Source organism: Ranitomeya imitator, chromosome 1 (assembly GCF_032444005.1).
Source record: "Ranitomeya imitator isolate aRanImi1 chromosome 1, aRanImi1.pri, whole genome shotgun sequence".
Taxonomy (NCBI): domain Eukaryota; kingdom Metazoa; phylum Chordata; class Amphibia; order Anura; family Dendrobatidae; genus Ranitomeya; species Ranitomeya imitator.
Window position 1 is genome coordinate 598,072,533 of NC_091282.1, and position 27,829 is coordinate 598,100,361.

Sequence of the window (27,829 nt, forward strand, 5' to 3'; positions counted from 1 at the left end):
AACCACTGTTTGGGCGCATGGCAGAGCTTGGAAGCGAAGGAGCGCCATTTGACTTTTCAATGCAAAATTGACTGGAATTGAGATGGGACACCATGTTTCGTTTGGAGAGCCCCTGATGTGCCTAAACATTGAAACCCCCCACAAGTGACACCATTTTGGAAAGTAGACCCCCTAAGGAACTTATCTAGAGGTGTGGTGAGCACTTTGACCCACCAAGTGCTTCACAGAAGTTTATAATGCAGAGCCGTAAAAATAAAACAAAATTTTTTTCCCACAAAAATTATTTTTTTAGCCCCCAGTTTTGTATTTTCCTGAGGGTAACAGGAGAAATTGGACCCCAAAATTTGTTGCCCAATTTGTCCTGAGTGCGATGATACACCATATGTGGGGGGAACCACTGTTTGGGCACATGGGAGGGCTCAGAAGGGAAGGAGTGCCATTTGAATGCAGACTTAGATGGAATGGTCTGCAGGTGTCACATTGCGTTTGCAGAGCCCCTAATGTACCTAAACAGTAGAAACCCCCCACAAGTGACACCATTTTGGAAAGTAGACCCCCTTAGGAACTTATCTAGATGTGTGCTGAGCGCTTTGACCCACCAAGGGCTTCACAGAAGTTTATAATGGGGAGCCGTAAAAATAAAACAAAAATTTTTTCCCACAAAAATTATTTTTTAGCCCCCAGTTTTGTATTTTCCCGAGGGTAACAAAAGAAATTCGACCCCACAATTTGTTGTAAAATTTGTCCTGAGTGCGCTGATACCCCATATGTGGGGGGGGAATCACTGTTTGGGCGCATGGGAGGGCTCGGAAGGGAAGGAGCTCCATTTGGAATGAGGACTTAGATGGAATGGTCTGCAGGTGTCACATTGCATTTGCAGAGCCCCTAATGTACCTAAACAGTAGAAACCTCCCACAAGTGACACCATTTTGGAAACTAGACCCCCTAAGGAACTCATCTAGATGTGTTGTGATAGCTTTGAACCCCCAAGTGTTTCACTACAGTTTGTAACGCAGAGCCGTGAAAATTAAAAAAAAAAAAATCTTTCCCCCCAAAATTATTTTTTAGCCCCCAGTTTTGTATTTTCCCGAGGGTAAGAGGAGAAATTCAACCCCAAAAGTTGTTGTCCAATTTGTCCTGAGTACGCTGATACCCCGTATGTTGGGGGAAACCACCGTTTGAGCGCATGGCAGAGCTCGGAAGGGAAGGAGCGCCATTTGGAATGCAGACTTAGATGGAATGGTCTGCAGACGTCACATTGCGTTTGCAGAAACCCTAATGTACCTAAACAGTAGAAATCCCCCACAAGTGACCCCATATTGGAAACTAGACCCCCCAGGGAACTAATCTAGATGTGTTGTGAGAACTTTGAACCCCCAAGTGTTTCACTACAGTTTATAACGCAGAGCCGTGAAAATAAAAAATCTTTTTTTTTCCCACAAAAAATATGTTTTAGCCCCGAGTTTTATATTTTCCCAAGGGTAACAGGAGAAATTGGACCCCAAAAGTTGTTGTCCTATTTGTCCTGAGTACGCTGATACCCCATATGTTGGGGTAAACCCCTGCTTGGGCGCACGGGAGAGCTCGGAAGGGAAGAAGCACTGTTTTACTTTTTCAACGCAGAATTGGCTGGAATTGAGATCGGACGCCATGTCGCGTTTGGAGAGCCCCTGATGTGCCTAAACAGTGGAAACCCCACAATTATAACTGAAACCCTAATCCAAACACATCCCTAACCCTAATCCCAACGGTAACCCTAACCACACCTCTAACCCTGACACACCCCTAACCCTAATCCCAAACCTATTCCCAACTGTAAATGTAATCTAAACCCTAACTGTAACTTTAGCCCCAACCCGAACCCTAACTTTAGCCCCAACCCAAACTGTAGCCCTAACCCTAGCCCTAACCCTAGCCCTAACCCTAGCCCTAACCCTAGCCCTAACCCTAGCCCTAGCCCTAGCCCTAACCCTAACCCTAATGGGAAAATGGAAATAAATACATTTTTTTAATTTTTCCCTAACTAAGGGGGTGATGAAGGGGGGTTTGATTTACTTTTATAGCGGGTTTTTTAGCGGATTTTTATGATTGGCAGCCGTCACACACTGAAAGACGCTTTTTATTGCAAAAAATATTTTTTGCGTTACCACATTTTGAGAGCTATAATTTTTCTATATTTTGGTCCACAGAGTCATGTGAGGTCTTGTTTTTTGCGGGACGAGTTGACGTTTTTATTGGTAACATTTTCGGGCACGTGACATTTTTTGATCGCTTTTTATTCCGATTTTTGTGAGGCAGAATGACCAAAAACCAGCTATTCATGAATTTCTTTTGGGGGAGGCGTTTATACCGTTCCGCGTTTGGTAAAATTGATAAAGCAGTTTTATTCTTCGGGTCAGTACGATTACAGCGATACCTCATTTATATCATTTTTTTATGTTTTGGCGCTTTTATACGATAAAAACTATTTTATAGAAAAAATAATTATTTTTGCATCGCTTTATTCTCAGGACTATAACTTTTTTATTTTTTTGCTGATGATGCTGTATGGTGGCTCGTTTTTTGCGGGACAAGATGACGTTTTCAGCAGTACCATGGTTATTTATATCTGTCTTTTTGATCGCGTGTTATTCCACTTTTTGTTCGGCGGTATGATAATAAAGCGTTGTTTTTTGCCTCGTTTTTTTTTTCTTACGGTGTTTACTGAAGGGGTTAACTAGTGGGCCAGTTTTATAGGTCGGGCCGTTACGGACGCGGTGATACTAAATGTGTACTTTTATTGTTTTGTTTTTTTTATTTAGATAAATGTATTTATGGGAATAATATATATTTTTTTTCCATTATTTTGGAATATTTTTTTTTATTTTTTTTTACACATTTGAAAAATTTTTTTTTTACTTTGTCCCAGGGGGGGACATCACAGATCGGTGATCTGACAGTTTGCACAGCACTCTGTCAGATCACCGATCTGAGAGCAGTGCAGGCTGCTTCACAGTGCCTGCTCTGAGCAGGCTCTGTGAAGCCACCTCCCTCCCTGCAGGACCCGGATCCGCGGCCATCTTGGATCCGGGCCTGGAGCAGGGAGGGAGGGAGGTAAGACCCTCGCAGCAACGTGATCACATCGCGTTGCTGCGGGGGTCTCAGGGAAGCCCGCAGGGAGGCAGCTGACACCCGATAGGCAGCTGACACCCGGCTGCGATCGGCGGCGCTCCCCCCGTGAGCGCCGCCGATCGCGCTGGACGTACTATCCCGTCCATGGTCATAGGGGCCCACCCCACATGGACGGGATAGTACGTCCGATGTCAGAAAGGGGTTAAAGGTGCATGACCAGTATTCTCTGGTCTTAAAGGTGCATGACCAGTATTCTCTGGTCTTAAAGGTGCATGACCAGTATTATCTGGTCTTAAAGGTGCATGACCAGTATTCTATGGTCTTAAAGGTGCATGACCAGTATTCTATGGTCTTAAAGGTGCATGACCAGTATTCTCTGGTCTTAAAGGTGCATGACCAGTATTCTCTGGTCTTAAAGGTGCATGACCAGTATTCTCTGGTCTTAAAGGTGCATGACCAGTATTCTCTGGTCTTAAAGGTGCATGACCAGTATTCTCTGGTCTTAAAGGTGCATGACCAGTATTCTCTGGTCTTAAAGGTGCATGACCAGTATTCTCTGGTCTTAAAGGTGCATGACCAGTATTCTCTGGTCTTAAAGGTGCATGACCAGTATTCTCTGGTCTTAACCCCTTCATGACCCAGCCTATTTTGACCTTAAAGACCTTGCCGTTTTTTGCAATTCTGACCAGTGTCCCTTTATGAGGTAATAACTCAGGAACGCTTCAACGGATCCTAGCGGTTCTGAGATTGTTTTTTCGTGACATATTGGGCTTCATGTTAGTGGTAAATTTAGGTCAATAAATTCTGCGTATATTTGTGATAAAAATGGAAATTTGGCGAAAATTTTGAAAATTTCGCAATTCTCACATTTTGAATTTTTATTCTGTTAAACCAGAGAGATATGTGACACAAAATAGTTAATAAATAACATTTCCCACATGTTTACTTTACATCAGCACAATTTTGGAAACAAAATTTTTTTTTGTTAGGAAGTTATAAGGGTTAAAATTTGACCAGCGATTTGTCATTTTTACAACGAAATTTACAAAACCATTTTTTTTAGGGACCACCTCACATTTGAAGTCAGTTTGAGGGGTCTATATGGCTGAAAATACCCAAAAGTGACACCATTCTAAAAACTGCACCCCTCAAGGTACTCAAAACCACATTCAAGAAGTTTATTAACCCTTCAGGTGCTTCACAGCAGCAGAAGCAACATGGAAGGAAAAAATGAACATTTAACTTTTTAGTCACAAAAATTATCTTTTAACAACAATTTTTTTATTTTCCCAATGGTAAAAGGAGAAACTGAACCACGAAAGTTGTTGTCCAATTTGTCCTGAGTACGCTGATACCTCATATGTGGGGGTAAACCACTGTTTGGGCGCACGGCAGGGCTTGGAAGGGAAGGAGCACCATTTGACTTTTTGAATCAAAAATTGGCTCCACTCTTTAGCGGACACCATGTCACGTTTGGAGAGCCCCCGTGTGCCTAAAAATTGGAGCTCCCCCACAAGTGACCCCATTTTGGAAACTAGACGCCCCAAGGAACTTATCTAGATGCATAGTGAGCACTTTGAACCCCCAGGTGCTTCACAAATTGATCCGTAAAAATGAAAAAGTACTTTTTTTTCACAAAAAAATTCTTTTAGCCTCAATTTTTTCATTTTCACATGGGCAAGAGGATAAAATGGATCCTAAAATGTGTTGGGCAATTTCTCCTGAGTACACCAATACCTCACATGTGGGGGTAAACCACTGTTTGGGCACATGGTAAGGCTCGGAAGGGAAGGAGCGCCATTTGACTTTTTGAATGAAAAATTATTTCCATCGTTAGCGGACACCATGTCGCGTTTGGATAGCTCCTGTGTGCCTAAACATTGGCGCTCCCCAACAAGTGACCCCATTTTGGAAACTAGACCCCTCAAGGAACTTATTTAGATGCCTAGTGAGCACTTTAAACCCTCAGGTGCTTCACAAATTGATCTGTAAAAATGAAAAAGTACTTTTTTTTCACAAAAAAATTCTTTTCGCCTCAATTCTTTCATTTTCACATGGGCAGTAGGATAAAATGGATCATAAAATTTGTTGGGCAATTTCTCCCGAGTACGTCGATACCTCATATGTGGGGGTAAACCATTGTTTGGGCACTCGGCAGGGCTCGGAAGGGAAGGCGCGCCATTTGACTTTTTGAATGGAAAATTAGCTCCAATTGTTAGCGGACACCATGTCGCGTTTGGAGAGCCCCTGTGTGCCTAAACATTGGAGCTCCCCCACAAGTGACCCCATTTTGGAAACTAGACCCCCCAAGGAACTTATCTAGATGCATAGTGAGCACTTTGAACCCCCAGGTGCTTCACAGAAGTTTATAACGCAGAGCCATGAAAATAAAAAATAATTTTTCTTTCCTCAAAAATGATTTTTTAGCCTGGAATTTCCTATTTTGCCAAGGATAATAGGAGAAATTGGACCCCAAATATTGTTGTCCAGTTTGTCCTGAGTACGCTGATACCCCATATGTGGGGGTAAACCACTGTTTGGGCGCACGGCAGGGCTCGGAAGGGATGGCACGCCATTTGGCTTTTTAAATGGAAAATTAGCTCCAATCATTAGCGGACACCATGTCACGTTTGGAGAGCCCCTGTGTGCCTAAACATTGGAGATCCCCCAGAAATGACACCATTTTGGAAACTAGACCCCCAAAGGAACTAATCTAGATGTGTGGTGAGGACTTTGAACGCCCAAGTGCTTCACAGAAGTTTATAACGCAGAGCCATGAAAATAAAAATAAAAAATTATTTTCTCAAAAATGATCTTTTAGCCTGCAATTTTTTATTTTCCCAAGGGTAACAGGAGAAATTTGACCCCAAAAGTTGTTGTCCAGTTTCTCCTGAGTACGCTGATACCCCATATGTGGGGGTAAATCACTGTTTGGGCACATGCCGGGGCTCGGAAGTGAAGTAGTGACCTTTTGAAATGCAGACTTTGATGGAATGCTCTGTGGGCGTCACGTTGCGTTTGCAGAGCCCCTGATGTGGCTTAACAGTAGAAACCCCCCACAAGTGACCCCATTTTGGAAACTAGACCCCCAAAGGAACTTATCTAGATGTGTGGTGAGCACTTTGAACCCCCAAGTGCTTCATAGAAGTTTATAATGCAGAGCCGTGAAAATAATAAATACGTTTTCTTTCCTCAAAAATAATTATTTAGCCCAGAATTTTTTATTTTCCCAAGGGTTACAGAAGAAATTGGACCCCAAAAGTTGTTGTCCAGTTTCTCCTGAGTACGCTGATACCCCATATGTGGGGGTAAACCACTGTTTGGGCACATGCCGAGGCTCGGAAGTGAAGTAGTGACGTTTTGAAATGCAGACTTTGATGGAATGCTCTGTGGGCGTCACGTTGCGTTTGCAGAGCCCCTGGTGTGCCTAAACAGTAGAAACCCCCACAAGTGACCCCATTTTAGAAACTAGACCCCCCAAGGAACTTATCTAGATATGTGGTGAGCACTTTGAACCCCCAAGTGCTTCACAGACGTTTACAACGCAGAGCCGTGAAAATAAAAAATCATTTTTCTTTCCTCAAAAATGATGTTTTAGCAAGCATTTTTTTAGATTCACAAGGGTAACAGGAGAAATTGGACCCCAATAATTGTTGCGCAGTTTGTCCTGAGTATGCTGGTACCCCATATGTGGGGGTAAACCACTGTTTGGGCACACGTCAGGGCTCAGAAGTGAGGGAGCACCATTTGACTTTTTGAATACGAGATTGGCTGGAATCAATGGTGGCGCCATGTTGCGTTTGGAGACCCCTGATGTGCCTAAACAGTGGTAACCCCTCAATTCTAACTCCAACACTAACTCCCCCACACCCCTAACCCTAATCCCAACTGTAGCCATAACCCTAATCACAACCCTAACCACAACCCTAATTCCAACCCTAAGGCTATGTGCCCACGTTGCGGATTCGTGTGAGATATTTCCGCACCATTTTTGAAAAATCCGCGGGTAAAAGGCACTGCGTTTTACCTGCGGATTTTCCGCGGATTTCCAGTGTTTTTTGTGCGGATTTCACCTGCGGATTCCTATTGAGGAACAGGTGTAAAACGCTGCAGAATCCGCACAAAGAATTGACATGCTGCGGAAAATACAACGCAGCGTTTCCGCGCGGTATTTTCCGCACCATGGGCACAGCGGATTTGGTTTTTCATATGTTTACATGGTACTGTAAACCTGATGGAACACTGCTGCGAATCCGCAGCGGCCAATCCGCAGCCAAATCCGCAGTGTGGGCACATAGCCTAATTCTAAAGGTATGTGCACACGCTGCGGAAAACGCTGCGGATCCGCAGCAGTTTCCCATGAGTTTACAGTTCAATGTAAACCTACGGGAAACAAAAATCGCTGTACACATGCTGCGGAAAAACTGCATGGAAACGCAGCGGTTTACATTCCGCAGCATGTCACTTCTTTGTGCGGATTCCGCAGCGGTTTTACAACTGCTCCAATAGAAAATCGCAGTTGTAAAACCGCAGTTAAATGCGCAGAAAAAAACGCGGTAAATCCGCCATAAATCCGCAGCGGTTTAGCACTGCGGATTTATCAAATCCGCAGCGGAAAAATCCGCAGAGGACCAGAATACGTGTGCACATACCGAAACCCTAACCCTAGCCCTACCCCTACCCCTAACCCTACCCCTAACCCTACCCCTAACCCTACCCCTAACCCTAACCCTAACCCTAACATTAACCCTATTCTAACATTAGTGGAAAAAAAAAATGTCTTTATTTTTTTATTGTCCCTACCTATGGGGGTGACAAAGGGGGGGGTCATTTATTATTTTTTTTATTTTGATCACTGAGATATAATCTATCTCAGTGATCAAAATGCACTTTGGAACGAATCTGCCGGCCGGCAGATTCGGCGGGCGCACTGCGCATGCGCCCGCCATTTTGGAAGATGGCGGCGCCCAGGGAGAAGACGGACGGGACCCCGGCTGGATCGGTAAGTATGATGGGGTGGGGGGATCGGAGCACGGGGGGGGGAATCGGAGCGCGGGAGGGGTGGAACGGAGCACGGGGGGCGTGGAACGGAGCACGGGGGGGCTGGAATGGAGCACGGGGGGGTGGAACGGAGTGCAGGGGGGGTGATTGGAGCACGGGGGGGTGATTGGAGCACGGGGGGAGCGGACAAGAGCACGGGGGGGAGCGGAGCACTGGACGGAGGAGAGCCGGAGCAGTGTACCGGCCAGATCGGGGGGCTGGGGGGGCGATCGGTGGGGTGGGGGCACATTAGTATTTCCAGCCATGGCCGATGATATTTCAGCATCGGCCATGGCTGGATTGTAATATTTCACCCGTTATAATAGGTGAAATATTACAAATCGCTCTGATTGGCAGTTTCACTTTCAACAGCCAATCAGAGCGATCGTAGCCACGAGGGGGTGAAGCCACCCCCCGTGGGCTAAACTACCACTCCCCCTGTCCCTGCAGATCGGGTGAAATGGGAGTTAACCCTTTCATCCGATCTGCAGGGACGCGATCTTTCCATGACGCCACATAAACGTCATGGGTCGGATTGGCACCGACTTTCATGACGCCTACGTGGCGTCATGGGTCGGGAAGGGGTTAAAGGTACCAAGACATGGGTCACAAGGGCCCGAAAAAATGACCTTAAAGTCCATGTAATACAAAATGTAAATAATCTTTATTAATTATTAAAACATAATAATGGAACAAACATGGGACAGGTAAGGAAAAGATACAACCTGGTGCACAGGGACGCTGCACCGGCTAAGATGTTATAAAGGCACACGGGACCGGGATGGAGCCATACAAATATACAAGCCGTTAAAGTATTATAGTAAATCCGAGCCAAATGTCAGATGGTACGAGATAATAGCAACGCCGACTATATACAGGGACACAGTTTTATAGTGTAAAGAGAATATAACCATCGGAACCCTGTATATACCAAATACATGGCGCTAAGACATAAAGAAAGACACAGGCTAAGGACAATAAGTTACCTCTAAATAGAACGCAAAGTACAGACTCCTCCCGGGACCGAGCGCCTACCCCAACGCGCGTTTCGGCCAAACTCCTTCTTCAGGGGGCATAAGAAAAAGACGCCGAACGTGTGTTTAAATATAGCCCATACCGGAAGTAATATGCCGTAGACCGGAAGTGAACCGCCGTGGCCATAGCAACCAATAACCAATACACCGTTCCGGCATCGCAGACAGATCAAAATGGTAACTACCGTAATACCGATACCAAGACCATCCCACCTGTGCTCGCATCACATCGCGCCCACCGTCAGACCACCGCAGGGCCCTGCGACGTCAGACGGCAGTCGACCAGCTGACACGGCAGCCCAGGTAGGAGGGGAAAAGGCGCGCATGCGAAGAAAGATGAAAAATCAGAATCTGCCATACCGGAACAGGGACAAAGGAAAGGGCAACAGCACATAATGAACAAAGGGCAAATAGCTGCAGCACCAAAATTATACAGACAGATACAGATGTACATGCCGCACAAAATACATATATATACACAAAAACAGAAGTAACAAAAAACAAAAAATAGCAAATAAAGGCACAAAAATACATCCTCAGACTAGTCACGGATGGACCTAGAGAGTCTATATATAACACCCGCAGGTATATCCCTCTTGACTGTTAAAGGTGGTTATGGGAAACTCATTCCAATGTCAAATAACTCCAAAAAATATGTATACATAGAGGGAACCAAAATTCGATTGGAATAGGTACTCCATAGGGTCCAATGCGTGATTCTTCAGTCGGCTTATAGATGCAGGCGGATTCCGACAATTACTGTATTCCATATATCCACAGCAGCAAGATACGGATAAGTAACACACAGACATCAATAACAAACCTAAAACATAAGAAAAAATATTACTAAAAGTACAATAAAAAGTTAAAACCACGAAACACACCCGGTGCAGCGGAAAGGGAGAAAGAAAGTACCAAAGGTACAATAAAAGGTGATCACAAGAAGGGCGAGAAGCTTAAACATTCATTCAATCCACGTGGTTGAACCGTATCAAGCGTCCAGATCCAGCGAGACTCGAGTTGAGCCAATCGCTGGGAAACATTTCCGCCCCGAATCCCCAGATCAATGGTATCAATACCCCTAACGCGTAGTCCACTATCACACCCATGGTGCAACTTAAAATGTCCCGGGAGGAGTCTGTACTTTGCGTTCTATTTAGAGGTAACTTATTGTCCTTAGCCTGTGTCTTTCTTTATGTCTTAGTGCCATGTATTTGGTATATACAGGGTTCCGATGGTTATATTCTCTTTACACTATGAAACTGTGTCCCTGTATATAGTCGGCATTGCTATTATCTCGTACCATCTGACATTTGGCTCGGATTTACTATAATACTTTAACGGCTTGTATATTTGTATGGCTCCATCCCGGTCCCGTGTGCCTTTATAACATCTTAGCCGATGCAGCGTCCCTGTGCACCAGGTTGTATCTTTTCCTTACCTGTCCCATGTTTGTTCCATTATTATGTTTTAATAATTAATAAAGATTATTTACATTTTGTATTACATAAACTTTAAGGTCGTTTTTTCGGGCCCTTGTGACCCATGTCTTGGTATCTTCTGTTAGCGACTAGTCCGTCTATTCAGTCCTTTTTTTGGTCAGCAATTGACAGTTTGTATGATGCTGTATTTTGTTGTGCTTCTGTTTAACTATTGTATTCTTGCTGTGTTTTGCACGACATAATGGACTATAGGGCCAGAGAACGAGTCTGGCTTGGACAAATAAAGCAGGTGTTTGGGGAGGGTGCTTCCGGAGCACAGCGGGCTGGTGATTACTTATGGGATGAGAAATGCTCCTCGGTCCAGACCCTATTGGTCAAACGTACCAAACTCTGGTGGAATAGAGCATTTTTAGAAAAATACGTGTCACGTTCCATGATACCTAGAGGCTTGAGGGTACGGGTGGTCCCTGCTTATCCAGTCAATGATAGGGCATTTATTAGTGAGTGGGAGGAGGCGTGTAGTGGATGTTCAAAAGTATTGATGCAACTTCTCATCAAACTGAATACAAAATCTATTGAAGATCTTGATACACAAATAGACGCAGCACAAGTGGATCTCCGTGTAAATAGTACTGAAGATAAAATTCAGGCTTTTGAAATCAACTTGGAGAAGGCTTTAGATCAGACTTTGAAAAAGATACATGATAATCAAACACATAAATTCAACAAAGACATTAAGGATTATCAGCTTAAAACAGTATATAGGTGGGCCAAGACTCAGCCTCAACCACACTCTAGAAATCGGATTGGTTCCTTTTCATCTCTGTCATCTGCTGGTGAAGTCTCTGACACATCCGGATCCTCTATGGTGACCCGTTCCGGGGTGGTCTATAAGAAGTCTCGTAAACGCAATTATCATCCATATAGACGTCAGGACATTCCTTCACCAGATGATGGACAGAATGATAATAAGGTAATAAACCTTAGTAAGCATCATTTAACGGCTGCTGATTTGTCTCTGTTGAATAGAAGTTTTACTTTTTCTCCATCGGCAGGCCTTGACACGTTTTCACTTGTCAAGGACCTCCACCTTTTTGCTCGATCTCTTCTTTTTAAAAGATATTTCTTTGATAATCTGCATACCCTTTTTCCAACAGAGGAAGAACAAGTTGCCCTGAGGGTTTTGGAGGAGTTGTCGGACGAACACTTATCCTCGGAAGGACGTAGGATACCCCCATCCATTAGACCACGCTCCAGGAGGTTTCCCCCCCTGTCCAATTGTAGTGCGATTGATCTGTTTGTACAGGTTGTTTCAAACGAATTTCTGAAAATTCCACAGCACATCCGGGGGGACAATTTAACTGGGGAGGAATGGCAGCGTCTCCACCATCTGCAGCGCTTACCGGATGTGGTGCTTAAACCGGCGGACAAGGGGAGTAACGTTGTCATCTGGCCTATGGCCATGTATGAACATGAGGCTTTCCGGCAGCTGAGAGACTCAGTATGTTATAAGAAACTCACGTTCAACCCCTTGTCCGCCTTTAGCACACAGTTATCTAATATCCTTTCTGCGGCTGTGGATGGTGGAGTCATCACAAAGGACTTGGCTACTGCTTTGGTGGTCAAAGAACCTACGATTTCAACGTTTTACCTCCTCCCCTAGATTCACAAAAACGTCAGTGACCCCCGGGGCGTCCAATTGTTTCAGGCCGGGGAAACTTCCTGGAGAACATTAATAAATGGATAGACTCCATTTTACAACCGTTGGTGATGGGGCTTCCTTCCTTCCTAAAGGACACAACTCAGCTGCTCCAGATGGTTGATGGAATCTGTTTGGATCCTGATACGCTTCTGGTAGCGGCTGATGTTGAGTCCTTGTACACTCCGTCATTGTGACGGATTACGAGCAGCTAAATATTATTTGGACTCATCTGACCACTCCCCTGCCTTCAGGGCCTTGATACTTGAGTTGTTAGAATTTACTCTGACACATAATTTTTTTACATTTAAGGGGTCCCTCTACCTACAACTCCAGTGCACTGCTATGGGGGCGGCCTTTGCCCCCTCATATGCTAATTTGTTCCTGGGGTTGTGGGAGAGGGACCTCTTACTGTCAGGTGAGCAGCCGTCGTCGGTGGACTGCGTTCTTCTTTGGACGCGGTACATCGACGACGTCTTTCTCATCTGGCAGGGTACCTCCTTTGCTTTGGATCAATTCTTTGAGGTTATTAACGGTAATAATTTAAATATACGGCTTACCGTTAAACACCATCCTAATGAAATTGAATTTTTAGACGTTCTTCGGAGGGATGCTGGTGGCAATATTTGCACCGGTATCTACCGTAAACCAACGTCAACAAATAAGCTGCTGCACGCCTCCTCCTCACATCCAGCTCACATGGTCCGCTCTGTACCAGTAGGCCAGTTTCTGCGACTCCGGCGTATTTGCTCGACCCAGGCATTGTTTGAAGTGGAGGCCGAAAAACTCAAACGACGGTTTATTGAGAGGGGGTATAGCCGTAGAGTGTTGAAAAGGGCCTACCATAGGGCGAAATGGTCAGATAGAAACCAATTGCTATATCAGAACAGGACTGGTAATAAAGATTCTGGAATGGTGAGATTTATCACCAGCTATAATTCCTGTTCTGAGTCTATACGGACATCCTTGGCAAATGCATGGCCAATTTTGATGACGGATTCGACATTAGCAAAAATTTTACCCCCGATCCCTGCTATCACTTTTCGACGGTCGAAAAATCTACGTGACTGGTACGCAGCCACTATAATGGTGGATCCAGTAGGACATTTCTGAGTAATGTGCCCATTAGGGGGGGCTGTAGGCCCTGTGGCCGCTGTGTCGCCTGCAGTAATGTTGATCGTGTGGACTCGTTTGTAGATTCCACGGGTCGTAAGAACTACACAATCAAGAAATCAATCACATGTACCACCACTAACGTGATCTATTACGCCATGTATCCATGCTCCCTGATCTACGTGGGTTTGACCACACATCAGCTCAAGATTCGGGTCAGGGAGCATGTGCGTGGCATTCAGGCGGCCAGTGGCCAGGGGGAGGTAGCCCTCCTTAAAACAATACCCAGACATTTTAAGTTGCACCATGGGTGTGATAGTAGTGGACTACGCGTTAGGGGTATTGATACCATTGATCTGGGGATTAGGGGCGGAAATGTTTCCCAGCGATTGGCTCAACTCGAGTCTCGCTGGATCTGGACGCTTGATACGGTTCAACCACGTGGATTGAATGAATGTTTAAGCTTCTCGCCCTTCTTGTGATCACCTTTTATTGTACCTTTGGTACTTTCTTTCTCCCTTTCCGCTGCACCGGGTGTGTTTCGTGGTTTTAACTTTTTATTGTACTTTTAGTAATATTTTTTCTTATGTTTTAGGTTTGTTATTGATGTCTGTGTGTTACTTATCCGTATCTTGCTGCTGTGGACATATGGAATACAGTAATTGTCGGAATCCGCCTGCATCTATAAGCCGACTGAAGAATCACGCATTGGACCCTATGGAGTACCTATTCCAATCGAATTTTGGTTCCCTCTATATATACATATTTTTTGGAGTTATTTGACATTGGAATGAGTTTCCCATAACCACCTTTAACAGTCAAGAGGGATATACCTGCGGGTGTTATATATAGACTCTCTAGGTCCATCCGTGACTAGTCTGAGGATGTATTTTTGTGCCTTTATTTGCTATTTTTTGTTTTTTGTTACTTCTGTTTTTGTGTATATATATGTATTTTGTGCGGCATGTACATCTGTATCTGTCTGTATAATTTTGGTGCTGCAGCTATTTGCCCTTTGTTCATTATGTGCTGTTGCCCTTTCCTTTGTCCCTGTTCCGGTATGGCAGATTCTGATTTTTCATCTTTCTGCGCATGCGCGCCTTTTCCCCTCCTACCTGGGCTGCCGTGTCAGCTGGTCGTCTGCCGTCTGACGTCGCAGGGCCCTGCGGTGGTCTGACGGTGGGCGCGATGTGATGCGAGCACAGGTGGGATGGTCTTGGTATCGGTATTACGGTAGTTACCATTTTGATCTGTCTGCGATGCCGGAACGGTGTATTGGTTATTGGTTGCTATGGCCACGGCGGTTCACTTCCGGTCTACGGCATATTACTTCCGGTATGGGCTATATTTAAACACACGTTCGGCGTCTTTTTCTTATGCCCCCTGAAGAAGGAGTTTGGCCGAAACGCGCGTTGGGGTAGGCGCTCGGTCCCGGGAGGAGTTTGTACTTTGCGTTCTATTTAGAGGTAACTTATTGTCCTTAGCCTGTGTCTTTCTTTATGTCTTAGCGCCATGTATTTGGTATATACAGGGTTCCGATGGTTATATTCTCTTTACACTATGAAACTGTGTCCCTGTATATAGTCGGCATTGCTATTATCTCGTACCATCTGACATTTGGCTCGGATTTACTATAATACTTTAACGGCTTGTATATTTGTATGGCTCCATCCCGGTCCCGTGTGCCTTTATAACATCTTAGCCGGTGCAGCGTCCCTGTGCACCAGGTTGTATCTTTTCCTTACCTGTCCCATGTTTGTTCCATTATTATGTTTTAATAATTAATAAAGATTATTTACATTTTGTATTACATGGACTTTAAGGTCGTTTTTTCGGGCCCTTGTGACCCATGTCTTGGTATCTTCTGTTAGCGACTAGTCCGTCTATTCAGTCCTTTTTTTTGGTCAGCAATTGACCGTTTGTATGATGCTGTATTTTGTTGTGCTTCTGTTTAACTCTGGTCTTAAAGGTGCATGACCAGTATTCTCTGGTCTTAAAGGTGCATGACCAGTATTCTCTGGTCTTAAAGGTGCATGACCAGTATTCTCTGGTCTTAAAGGTGCATCACCAGTATTCCCTGGTCTTAAAGGCGCATGACCAGTATTCTCTGGTCTTAAAGGCGCATGACAAGTATTCTCTGGTCTTCAAGGCGCATGACCGGTATTCCCCGGTCTTAAAGGCGCATGGCCGGCATTCCCCGATCTTAAAGGCGCATTGCCGGTATTTCCTGGTCTTAAAGGCGCATGACCAGTATTCTCTGTACTTAAAGGCGCATGACCAGTATTCCCTGGTCTTAAAGGCGTATGACCAATATTTCCTGGTCTTAAAGGCGCTTGATCAGTCCGAGGAGCCCTCCGCCACCGACCCCAGCTTTATCCTCTAGTTCCCCTCAGTGGACTTCTTCACTGACCAATCCATGGTTCTCTGACCAAGAGATTGAATCCCTCTGTGTACCCTCTGTGTTTGGAGTGCTCGCAGGGCCAATATACATGGTCCCTATCCTACATGGGAGCCGTCGGCTAGCAGGGGCCGCAAGTATTCTAGAAACGTGCAGGCGTCAAGAAACATACAGGCATCTAGAAAACGGAAGTTTTTCGTTTCCTGCTCCCTCACCAATGATTTGATGACAACAAGTCTCTGAATATGGATTGGATATTGCCTGAGCTTGCCAGAGCTTCAGAGACTAAACTCCCTCGAGAGCATTTGCCATTCAATTCGGATAAGCGATTCACTGGACAGAAGCCTCTACGTGGGATGCCATGCCAGGACTGTTTTTTAAGGGCGACGGGTCCTTTAAAGGGCACCGATCTCCCCACACCATCAACAGACGAGCACACGGAGTGTCGTCTCCATGTTTCATCTTCTGCATCCAGGCCTAACGCCAGACAACCTGTCCTGTCCACCTGGAGACCTGTACTCTGTGGACATATAGAGGCACCCTTTTTGGCGTACGAGCTCCCCCCTCTGCATCACCACTATTTAGTGGATGATGCAAGAAGGCGGACAATTCCTCTCCACTTCCCTGTTAAGAGGTTGATGGATCGAGGGTGCCTAATTTTTATCTCTGCACCGTGAAGAGGAGATGGCAAGAGACTATGACCTGCTGGATGCAGCCGCACATTCTGCCATGGGGCAGATTAACCGGGTAGAATCTCCTGTGGTATTCCTACCAGTATCCCTACCTGATGGGTCATCAATTAAAAATACCACGGACTGTCAGATAGCAAATCTGGTTCGTTCCTTCTTGCGGCTTCGAGTCCAGCGCTCTATCCTCCCTAGCGGCCGCATGGATTACTAGAGCAATGGTCTCCTGGCTGGAGACCTTAACTACCTTGATTCACACCAGCAACAACTGGCCAATCAAATCCTTTGAGCGGGAGACTGACAAAGGATTGTATAAGGATTGTCCAGCACAGTCTAGATCTAAGGGATCTTGGTTCCAAACAGGGGAACGAAAAGTAAGATCAACCCTGGACCTCAAACTTCTAACAACCTTTGACATGGTCCTCCTTCTTTGGATGGAGTTCCTCCGCTCAGCCATTACTTCAACAGAAAAAGGTGCAGTTTCCGGCATCCATCAACATTCGGGATGCTTGCCCTCTGCAAATATTCCTTCGCCTTTCCATTCGTCAACAGCATTTTCATGTCACAACCTTGTCCTTTGGCCTTGCTTCCGCACCCAGAGTGTTCGCTCGGGTCATGGCGGATGTCATGTTTCTCTTGCACTCTAGAGGCGTGCTCGTCCTGCCCTGTTTGGTCTGTCCAGCCGCCCTTCCAGGACTACGCTGAGTCGTCTGTATCTCTTGCGATACCTTCTCTCCTGGGCTGGCAGCTACACTTAGACAAGTTCTCCTCATTTCCAGCCCAGCAGATATCCTTTTTGAGGATGATCCTGCACACCTCTAGAAGGATGGTAATTCTTCCTCGAGACAAGGTCATGGCCCTTCAACAGGGAGCTCGCGCAAGGAGAGTTCTGAGGACTTGATTACTCACCCCTCATTTCATTCGATTTGCTAAGAGAGTTCTGAGGAAAAATGGTGACGACAATGGAAGCGGTTTCCTTCGCTCCGCTCGTTTTCAGCAAGTCAAATAGACTTTCAGACAATAGTCTCTGAACTCCTTCTTTATCCAGGGCCTTTCTCAAAGGTTCAATGGTTATTAGTAACTACCAATGCCAGTCTTCTTCTCCCCATCATTGTTCTGGAGATCCGAACGGTAGTCTTACATCAGGTCCACTGCCTTCTGGCGGGTCACCCTATCCGAATTCAATTGGATAATGCCACGGCGGTGCCTTACGTCAGTCATCTAGCAGGTACCCACGATCAGGCGCCATGACCGAGGTACCTCACTTTCTCTGATGGGCCGAAGTCTATTATTCGGTGATCTCGGCAGTATATATCCCAGAAGTAGAACTCTGAACGGCAAACAAATTCAGCCATCAGGGTTCCGCCTCAAGTCAGTGGGAACTTCACCCCAAAGTCTTCCATCAGATCTGTCCTTACTGGAGCTCTCCAGTTGTAGGTGGGATGACATCCAGACTGAAGGCCAATGTACTCGAGTTCGTGGTTCGGCCTTGAGATCCAAGAGCCATCGCTCTCCATGCTCTGGTTCTGCCGTGGTACCAGTTTCCATAACTCCCCTTCCACTGCTTCCGAAAGCCTTTCGGAAGCAGAAAGGGGCCCCAGTGATCCTCAGAGGTCCGCACTGACCACGTCCGTTTTTTGTTTGCGGAGCTAATATCTTCTCGCCTTATCGCAGCACAACTGCAAGTAGGGACTTTCTCACAGGGTGTTTTCACACGTAGTTCTTCCCTATCGCATACCGTTAGATCATTGGGACCTTATTATTCCTAGGAGCCTTACAGTAGGCTCCTTTTTCATCCGGGCAGACTTTACTATCAGGGAAAGTCGTCCCGTTCTCCTCTGCGATATTCTCACTCTGACGAGTCTTCGGAGCTAGCTTCTCTGCTCTTTCAGACTTTTTTCCCTTATTACCTTCGAGGCAAGGTTGTTCTCAGGCCATCTCCATCCCTTGATACCAAGGTGGTACTGTATTACCACTGTTATGAGGGCATAGTTCTTCCCTCATCTCTTTTGGCTCCAGTCCACAAAATGGAATAAGATCCCCCATATTCTGGACGAAGTGAGTGCTCTGAGTAGGTACGTCTTGAGGACAGCGTCCTTCTGAAGGTTGGACATTTTATTTGGGCTTCCTGACGGTAGAGGAAGGCTTCCTGACATTTTCAGGAAGGGTTTAGCCGTTTCATCGACCATGATAACATGGTGAATTCTTTTCACCATCCAGGAGTCCTTCCGTGCTAGATGTCAGCCTATCTCCCTGTCTATCAAGGGTTCTAGGCACCAGGCGTCAGCAAGGCACGCCTGCAAGCTTGCGGATTCATCCAGTCCGCATGCATTCTTGAAGCACTATAATTCCCACACTTCCACAGATGTGAGTCTGGGCAGGCGGACTCTGCAGGCCGCGGTGGCGCACTTGTAAGTAGCGGTTACACAGGGCCTGATCTATTGTTGTCCCCACCCAGGGACTGCTTTTAAACGTCCCACGGTCTGTGTCCCCCAATGAGGCGAAGGAGAAATAGGGATTTTTGTGTACTCACCGTAAAACCCTTTTCTCCGAGCCATTCATTGGGGGACACAGCTCCCACCCTGTTATTAGCTTATGCTTGTTTTTTAGAATATGACATGCTATACGCTCATATATTGTTATTGATCTCCTCCTGCTTTTGCACCGAACTGGTTAGCTGAGAGCCAGCAGTAGGGTATATACTGCAGGGGAGGAGCTAACTTTTTTTTGTATCACTTAGTGTCAGCCTCCTATTGGCAGCAGCATACACCCACGGTCTGTGTCCCCCAATGAATGGCTCGGAGAAAAGGATTTTACGGTGAGTACACAAAAATCCCTATTTCTAAACCAAACCTCCTCTTTACAGCTTTCTTGAGAAGAATCCTTCCTAATATTCTTTTTTGCCTTCCAGTGAACGAATTGAGCGAGGCCACCGTAGGAGACTTTCTTCGGTATGTCACTGCAAGATATCTTTTTGTTGTCTTGCTTAAAGTTTTATACCCTTAAATCATGAATGGTTATGTGTAAAGTCCTCAAAGTGCTTGGTATTGTATAAAAATCCCTCAGATTTTTTTTTAAATTTATTTACTGCTTATTACCTTCCACTGAACATCAGCGAATATCATCGGATCCCTCCTTATTCGGCTCGCTAATAGCGCTTACTGAGTAGCTCCATCTGGAACCCGGATACATGGAGCACTCTTAATAATCAGCTGTTTGGTACCGCAGCTGCATGTGTCATGGCTGTGTGACAGTTGCAACACACAGGCTCTCTATGTATTGTGATGTGCCTGTCACACAGCCGTGACACATGTATCTTTGGCGCCAAACAGCTGATTATCGGGTGCGCTCCTGGTTCCCACTGCAACTATTCAGTTGCGGCCACACTAGCACTTTAGATACTGCGAGATAAAGTTTACAACACAATATGAGACATTATTGTCTCTCCATTAGGGGTTTGTCCTTGGTCTTTTGTGTGTGTGTGTTTCTGTGTGTCCCATTTTTTTTGGTATGTCTTGTAGGGTGATATAGGGACTTTAGTGATATCGAAGAAACAAGCTGGTCCTACGGGCTTCAGGGTTCCTCTGCTCCTCTGAAACAAGCTGGTCCTACCGGCTTCAGGGCTTGCGCACTCCTCTGAAACGAGCTGGTCCTACCGTCTTCAGGGCTCCTCTGAAACGAGCTGGTCCTACAGTCTTCAGGGCTCCTCAGAAACGAGCTGGTCCTACCGTCTTCAGGGCTCCTCAGAAACGAGCTGGTCCTACCGTCTTCAGGGCTCCTCTGAAACAAGCTGGTCCTACTGTCTTCAGGGCTCACGCACTCTTCTGAAATTAGCTGGTTCTTCCGGCTTCAGGGCTTGCGCTCTCTTCTGAAACGAGCTCGTCCTACCGGCTTCAGGGTTCCTCTGCTCCTCTGAAACGAGCTGGTCCTCCCAGTTTCTGGGCTCCTCTGCTCTGAAACGAGCTGGTCCTACCGGTTTCATGGCTCGTGCGCTCTTCTGAAACGAGCTGGTCCTACCGGTTTCAGGGTTCCTCTGCTCCTCTGAAACGAGCTGGTCCTCCCAGTTTCAGGGCTCTTCTGCTCTGAAACGACCTGGTCATACCGGTTTCTGGGTTCCTCTGAAACGAGCTGGTCCTACCGGCCTCAGGGCTTGCGCTCTCTTCTGAAACGAACTGGTCCTCCCGGCTTCAGGGTTCCTCTGCTCCTCTGAAACGAGCTGGTCCTCCTGGCTTTAGGGCTCCTCTGCTCTGAAACAAGCTGGTCCTACCAGTTTCAGGGCTTGTGCGCGCTTCTGAAACGAGCCGGTCCTACCGTCTTCAGGGCTTGCTCTTCTGAAAGGAGCTGGTCCTACCGGCTTCAGTGCTTGTGTGCTCCTCTGAAACGAGCTGGTCTTACTGGTTTCGGGGTTCCTCTGCTTGCAGCTTTGTAGTGCGTATAATGCAGACTGGCAGTGTGACCATGGTGCTGGTTTGAACTGTTGATCAGTCGAGCAAACCACCTCCAGCAATCTGGGAGGCAGGGGAGAGGTGACGTCCTGCTCTGCAAGAGGCACACACTCCTTTAAGAATTTAAAGCAAAAGTTGTTCCAGGAAAATGGTTATTCATGATGTGGTGCAGTCTGCACGTAGGAATATGCCTTACATGGGTTGTCACTACTGGACCACCCCGGCGTAGGCCAATAAAGACCCAAATTTAAAATAAAAGCAGTATAGACTCTCCTCTTGCAATGGCACTGTTATTGTTGTGTGCCGTCTGCAGCGGCTACTAATCATCTGACCTAGTGGACAACCCTCTTTAATGCTTTACTAGACCCTATTTTGTCCTCAGGATGGGTCATCCATAAGTGTTTGCCCCACTTATTGGCAAACACTCTTGTCATGGAAAGTCCGGATCCGAAACACCAGAATCTATTGCTTTCTTGTAATACACCCCATGATTTCATCCCGTGACGAGGATTTCTTGTATTTCAGATTTTAAAATCGACACAGTCCTGTGGAAGATGCTGGAAGGGGGAAGGAACCCAGTCAGGTCAGTGGTTTTTGCAAAGTCACCCAAATCCATTGTCATGGTCTTCTAATTTCTACTGTAGTGCGATGTTCCCTGTTTTATACTAAATTGTACTTGTAGGCAAAAAAACTTCTGAAAGAGGACAACCACTTTTATGGTGGGTTGGAAATAATCATAACTGACCAATGTTTACGTTCTCGGTCTTCAGTGGTACCAAGTGTTCGCTGCTGTGACACATTTCTGTGCATCTTTACTATTTTTTATTTTTGCCAAAGGGAGAATGAATAATTCTGTCCCGTTATTTCCATCCATAGGAACCTAATATTGAAAATCGACAGAAAAGCTCTCGCCGGGTGAGCTTCGCCGAGACTATAAGGTACTGTAAATATTATATTTTGGGGCCCATATGACATCTCAATTACTTTTTATTGAATTTCTTTAGGGAGATGTGGCAACAAACTGCAATTATGGTATGTGTGAATGTCTCCTTTTTTTGTTTTTTAACTTTTGTCACACCCCACAACCTCCCCCCCCCCCCGAACAAACTTGAACCTTCTCATCTGAATTGCAGTATATTTTAAATCATTATTTGTAAGTCAAAACCCGGAGTGGAACAATCAGAGGAAAAATATAATAGAAACACGTCACCACTTCTGTATTTATCATCCACTCCTGGTTTTAGCTTACAAATACTGATGTAAAATACTGACCAAATACTGAATGTGGCCTAAGTGTGACTGCTGTTCTCCTTTGAAGTCCAGTCTCAATGAGCTAGCACCCAAAACTAAATAACACCTCACCAATAGAGAAAGATACAACATGAGGGGGAATTGCCAATGAAGATACCCTTAGTGTAAACTCCAACCACCGTGCCGTCAACAGCTCACCCAGACGCGCGTTTTGGAATGAAACCTTCCTCAGGGCATGTATATGTTGTATCTTTCTCTATTGGTGAGGTGTTATTTAGTTTTGGGCGCTAGCTCATAACTGGCTGTGCTACATACCAGCTTTATTATGGTTTTGTTTGTGGAATTGCCCTCTTACACCTATGATTTACCCCTCGTGCTGTCCACCGCTCTTTTGGGCACATACATGTGCCGCATTGCTGCATGTCTCTCATGTTTTACCTTGTACCTGTTTGTTGTTCAATTACAATAAATTACATTTAATATTTTGGACTATAAACTGTTGTTGGCGCTTTGTTTTTTCTTGTTGAATTTTGCAGTTTGTCCATTGGGGTGACGATTTGGCTTTAATAATCTTTGGGCCTTTTTCTAACTATCCATCTCCCGATTGCATATGTTATTGCTTTTAATTCCATGTGCAAAAATAGTTTGATGGTGTGGGGGGCAGCATTTAATTTTATCTAGAAAACCAGTCTTGACCACTATTTTGTTCTTTTTCCAGAGTGTTCACACCAGAGCTGCAGTCAGCCGGATCAGATGATAAAGAAAATGAAGGTAATCTATGTACATTTTTCAGGTGAAACGTTGCACACTAACCTAAAATACATTTAAAGGGGTTGCCCACAGCTAAAAATCTGAAATGTAATGGCTACAAATGAGTGAATGGACTTTTCAGGAGCCAGGCTCTGCAGCCACATGGGTAGCCCTCAGTTTCTGGATGGGAGTCCTGTGACCTGCCCTCTACATTCAAGTCCCTCAGCGTCTCTTCTGCTTAGTAAACTCACTGCAGCACCCCTTGTCCATTATATACTGCCTCTTTAAATTAGAAGCTGCCTGATTTCATGGTTCGCAGCTTAATCGTTCGATTTTTGTGAGTTGCTGCTGAACCTACTGCCAAGAAACTGCTCTACTGCCATCACTGTGTGACAGGCCCTGGCAGGGCTCTAGTGAAGCTTCTTAGTGTCTGCATTGTATAGGTCATTGAGCAACCTCATTCCGGTATGTTGTAGAAATGGATTTTAGCCCTTTATTGGATCCGCTTATAGGGAATATCTTTTTATGCCTTATTCCTTATTGAGGTGACTTTAAGCAGCACGTCATCATAAATTATTGGATTACTCTCTGCTCAACTCACCTGAACCCCTGCAGCCAGTTACAGGTTGCAGCGGAACAGTGACATCAGCACAAAGCTATCTGCTCTGGATCCAGGTGGGTCGCAGAAGGGAATTATGGGTTTTGCATATTCAGTCTCCTGGGCACAGTGATTTTGTTTTGCCCAGACAACTCCTTTAAGAGCATATAGGATATCAAGTTATCTTATATTAAACCGTTTCATGTTCAGACTTGTTATCCCTTTTTTTTATTTTTTAATATATATAGGTTATACGTCTAGCAATTCCTGCACCAATATGTAAGTATCAGATATTGCTGTTTTTGTGGGAAGGGAAATGATTTACTTTGCTGATTTTTCTAGTGGAATCTGAAAATATAATGAAAAGAAAAAAATTATTGGCGTTAAAATCCCCTGAAGGATTTTGCTATAAATCCACAGGTAATAAAACATTTATTGTGGATTTTTGCTTCTCCCATTTGAAGTCAATGGAAAAATAATATGCAACAAATCGATTACAGATACCCTATCGAAATTGTCATGCTGTGGATTTAAAGAGGTTGTCCACTACTATTTACATTGTTGACCTATCTTATGGATAGGTCATCGACTTCTGATCGGTAGGGGTCTGACAGGCAGCACCACCACCGTTCCGCGGTCATCAGTGACAGGAATACTCGCTTGTGGAGCTGACCATCTTCTGATTGTGCAGTACTCTGCGGCGCCACTACTACCTCATATTGATGTGAATAAGCGGATGTGCCGTCCCCCTCTTCGGTCACTATCAGAAGTCTGCCCCTGACCATCAGACATTGATGACCTATCCTAAGGATAGGCCATTAATACTACAATAGTGGACAACCTCTGTAACTGTTTGAATCGTAGCGCCATTTATGCATGGAAAAATTCTGTGCCATGTGGAGAAGATCTGTCCCATTCAGTAGCTTGAACCCACCTAGCCATTATAAAAACTAATTTGCAGAGGACCTGTCACTTGCTCATTCTGTGACCTCCCCTGATTCTGTTTATCTGTTTCGCTGCGTCTTTCCATTACGGAGATATTCACATTTGTTGTTTTTGGAGCACAGCATGTGAAATCTCTGGTTGCAGACCAACTGAGTTTTTGTTCAGAGCCGCCTTTGGGGGTGCGTATTTCACGCCTCTCTCCCAAATGCTGCCAATCACAGCTCAGGCGTCTGAGACTGCAAGATCGGCTATTGATCTCATTGGTAGTATCTGGGAAGATGCATGCCCCTAAAGAAGACTATAAAGAAATGTCCAGCTGGTCCGCAGGCAGAGATTTCACATAGTGCGCTCCGGAAAAAAAAGTGATAATATCTCTGCAATAAAGCGATGCAGTGCAAATCTCTGGGGGGGGGGGGGGGGGGGGGGGGAGAAACACTACAATCGGGGAAGCTCAGGGATTATTACAGGGCATTTAATTCTTGAGATTAAGTGCCAGGTGCTGTTTATTTTTTTTTTTAAAGTTTTAGTTGCTTTACAGACCATTGACTGTCTCGTCCTTGGTAAGCCCTGGAATTGAGTATTTGTATACAGTCTATGAAGGTTATAAGCTATAGATTTATTAGACTAAAGTTATAACTTAAAGGGAACCTGTCACCCCGAAAATCGTGGGTGAGGCAAGCCCACCAGCATCAGGGGCTTATCTGCAGCATTCTGTAATGCTGTAGATAAGCCCCCGATGTTACCTGAAAGAGGAGAAAAAGACGTTATATTATACTCACCCAGGGGCGGTCCCGCTGCTGGTCCGGTCGGATGGGTGTCTCTGGTCCACTCCGGCGCCTCCCATCTTCATTCCATGACGTCCTCTTCTGATCTTCAGCCACGGCTCCGGCGCAGGCGTATTTTGTTTGCCCTGTTGAGGGCAGAGGAAAGTACTGCAGTGCGCAGGCGCTGGAAAGGTCAGAGAGGCCCTGCGCACTGCAGTACTTTGCTCTGCCCTCAACAGGTCAGACAAAGTACGCCGGAGCCGTGGCTGAAGATCAGAAGAAGGACGTCTTGTAATGAAGATGGGAGGCGCCGGAGCGGACCAGAGACACCCGTTTGACCGGACCAGCAGCGGGACCGCCCCTGGGTGAGTATAATATAACGTCTTTTTCTCCTCTTTCAGGTAACATCGGGGGCTTATCTACAGCATTACAGAATGCTGCAGATAAGCCCCTGATGCCGGTGGGCTTACCTCACCCGCGATTTTCGGGGTGACAGGTTCCCTTTAAGCTAAGCGGTTGCCAGAACTTTACCCAGCAGATTGGCATTAGTGCTAGTAAAATTCCTAAACTTTTCCTATCCCTAATGACCGTCCTTTTCATTTCCCAGCTATAAAGGAGTAGCAGATAAATATGGGATTGCAGGTACACAAATCTTAAAATTATTTTAAATTATAGAGAAAATTCTATTTATTTACTGATGCTGTTTTTATTGAAAAACCATTTCAGGAATGGAGACCCTGCTTCATGGACCAATTCAGGCTCCAGGTCACAATTCAGATGTAAGTGAATTATTCTGTGCTTCTATGTAAAGTTAGGGCTGTAAAGCGGCAGTAGAAGACCTAGAAATTGGCCTTTTACACTGAATTGAAAAAGCATATTTAATGATCATTCCTACAATGGCTGTATTCCCCTGCACCTATCTGCATCCAGCTTCAGAACTTAATGGTCTGTCCTATTATCCTATTAATGGTCCAGTAGCACCCTGCTTCCTCTCAGTACTGTAGGTCTCTCTCCCTTGTGCGTTCTGACTGAGATAGATGGGACATTTTTATTTGTATGGTTGATGTAGTTATTGATGATGTGTCTGGAGGATATCGGTTCATAGGGTGCACCTGTTTTTCATGAATTAGGTGAGGACAGTAGGATTTTCAGTACAGCAGAGCTGTGCTACAATCCAATGTTAAGCCAGGGTTCTTAGTCTGCATCGGAGTCTGTATAATTCAACCAAAATTACAATATCTCATAAATGACTTTTATTTTATTTTTTATGAGGAAATTAGATCACCTTAGTGCTTGACCCAGCTCATTATTTGACCACCCTTTGCTGTATATTAAAATATTGGATTTAGCACATATGAATTAAGGTGTCATGATGAACTGATATACCCACGTGCTCACTTTCCTTAGTATCTCCATGCTTCGTCCACATCTTGAATCTCCACTAAACTGCACTAAGCTCAGACCATTGGAGAAGCAGTTAGGTGGGAGTATACAGCATGGCCACTGACATCTGCATTAGTGTCAACTGGACCCACTGTTAACAGACAGCAATATATATTGTTTTTTTGTTATTTTTAAGTTCGCCATTTGGTTCCAGAAATATACCGTATATACTCGAGTATAAGCCGGCCCGAGTATAAGCCGACCCCCCTAATTTTGCCACAAAAAACTGGGAAAACTTATTGACTCGAGTATAAGCCATAGGGTTGGAAATGCAGCAGCTATCAGTGAATTTCAAAAATAAAAATAGATGCTCCATACCGTTCATTATTGCCCCATAAGATGCTCCATATAAAGCTGTGCCATATATAATGCTCCATACTGTTCATTATTGCCCCATAGATGTGCCATAGAAAGCTCTGCCATATAGTGCTCTGCACCGTTCATTATTGCCCCATAGATGTGCCATATACAGCTGTGCCATATAGTGTTCTGCACCGTTCATCATTGCCCCATAGATGTGCCATATAAAGCTGTGCCATATAGTGCTCTGCACCGCCGTTCATTACTGCCCCATAGCTGTGCCATATAGTGCTCTGCACCGTTCATTATTGCCCCATAGCTGTGCCATATTAGTGCTCTGCGCCGTTCAGTATTGCCCCATAGCTGCCATATAGTGCTCTGCGCCGTTCAGTATTGCCCCATAGCTGCCATATAGTGCTCTGCGGCGTTCAGTATTGCCCCATAGCTGTGCCATATAGTGCTCTGCGCCGTTCAGTATTGCCCCATAGCTGCCATATAGTGCTCTGCGCCGTTCAGTATTGCCCCATAGCTGCCATATAGTGCTCTGCGCCGTTCAGTATTGCCCCATAGCTGCCACATAGTGCTCTGCGCCGTTCAGTATTGCCCCATAGCTGCCATATAGTGCTATGCGCCGTTCAGTATTGCCCCATAGCTGCCATATAGTGCTCTGCGCCGTTCAGTATTGCCCCATAGCTGTGCCATAGAAAGCTGTGCCATTGCTGCTATAAAAAAAAAAAACAAACACATACTCACCTCTCTTGCTTGCAGCTCCCAGCGTCCGGTCCCGGCGTCTCTCCGCACTCACTGATC

At 45.4% G+C, this 27,829-nt stretch overlaps 1 long non-coding RNA gene across 1 annotated transcript; it reads left to right on the forward strand.

Moving 5' to 3' along the window:
- Window positions 1–21,864: 21,864 nt before the first annotated feature.
- On the forward strand, window positions 21,865–23,849 carry LOC138657959 (uncharacterized). The gene is made up of 3 exons (XR_011317275.1): window positions 21,865–21,906; window positions 22,938–22,990; window positions 23,816–23,849. It is a non-coding gene; the product is annotated as an uncharacterized lncRNA (long non-coding RNA).
- The last annotated feature ends 3,980 nt before the right edge of the window (window positions 23,850–27,829 follow it).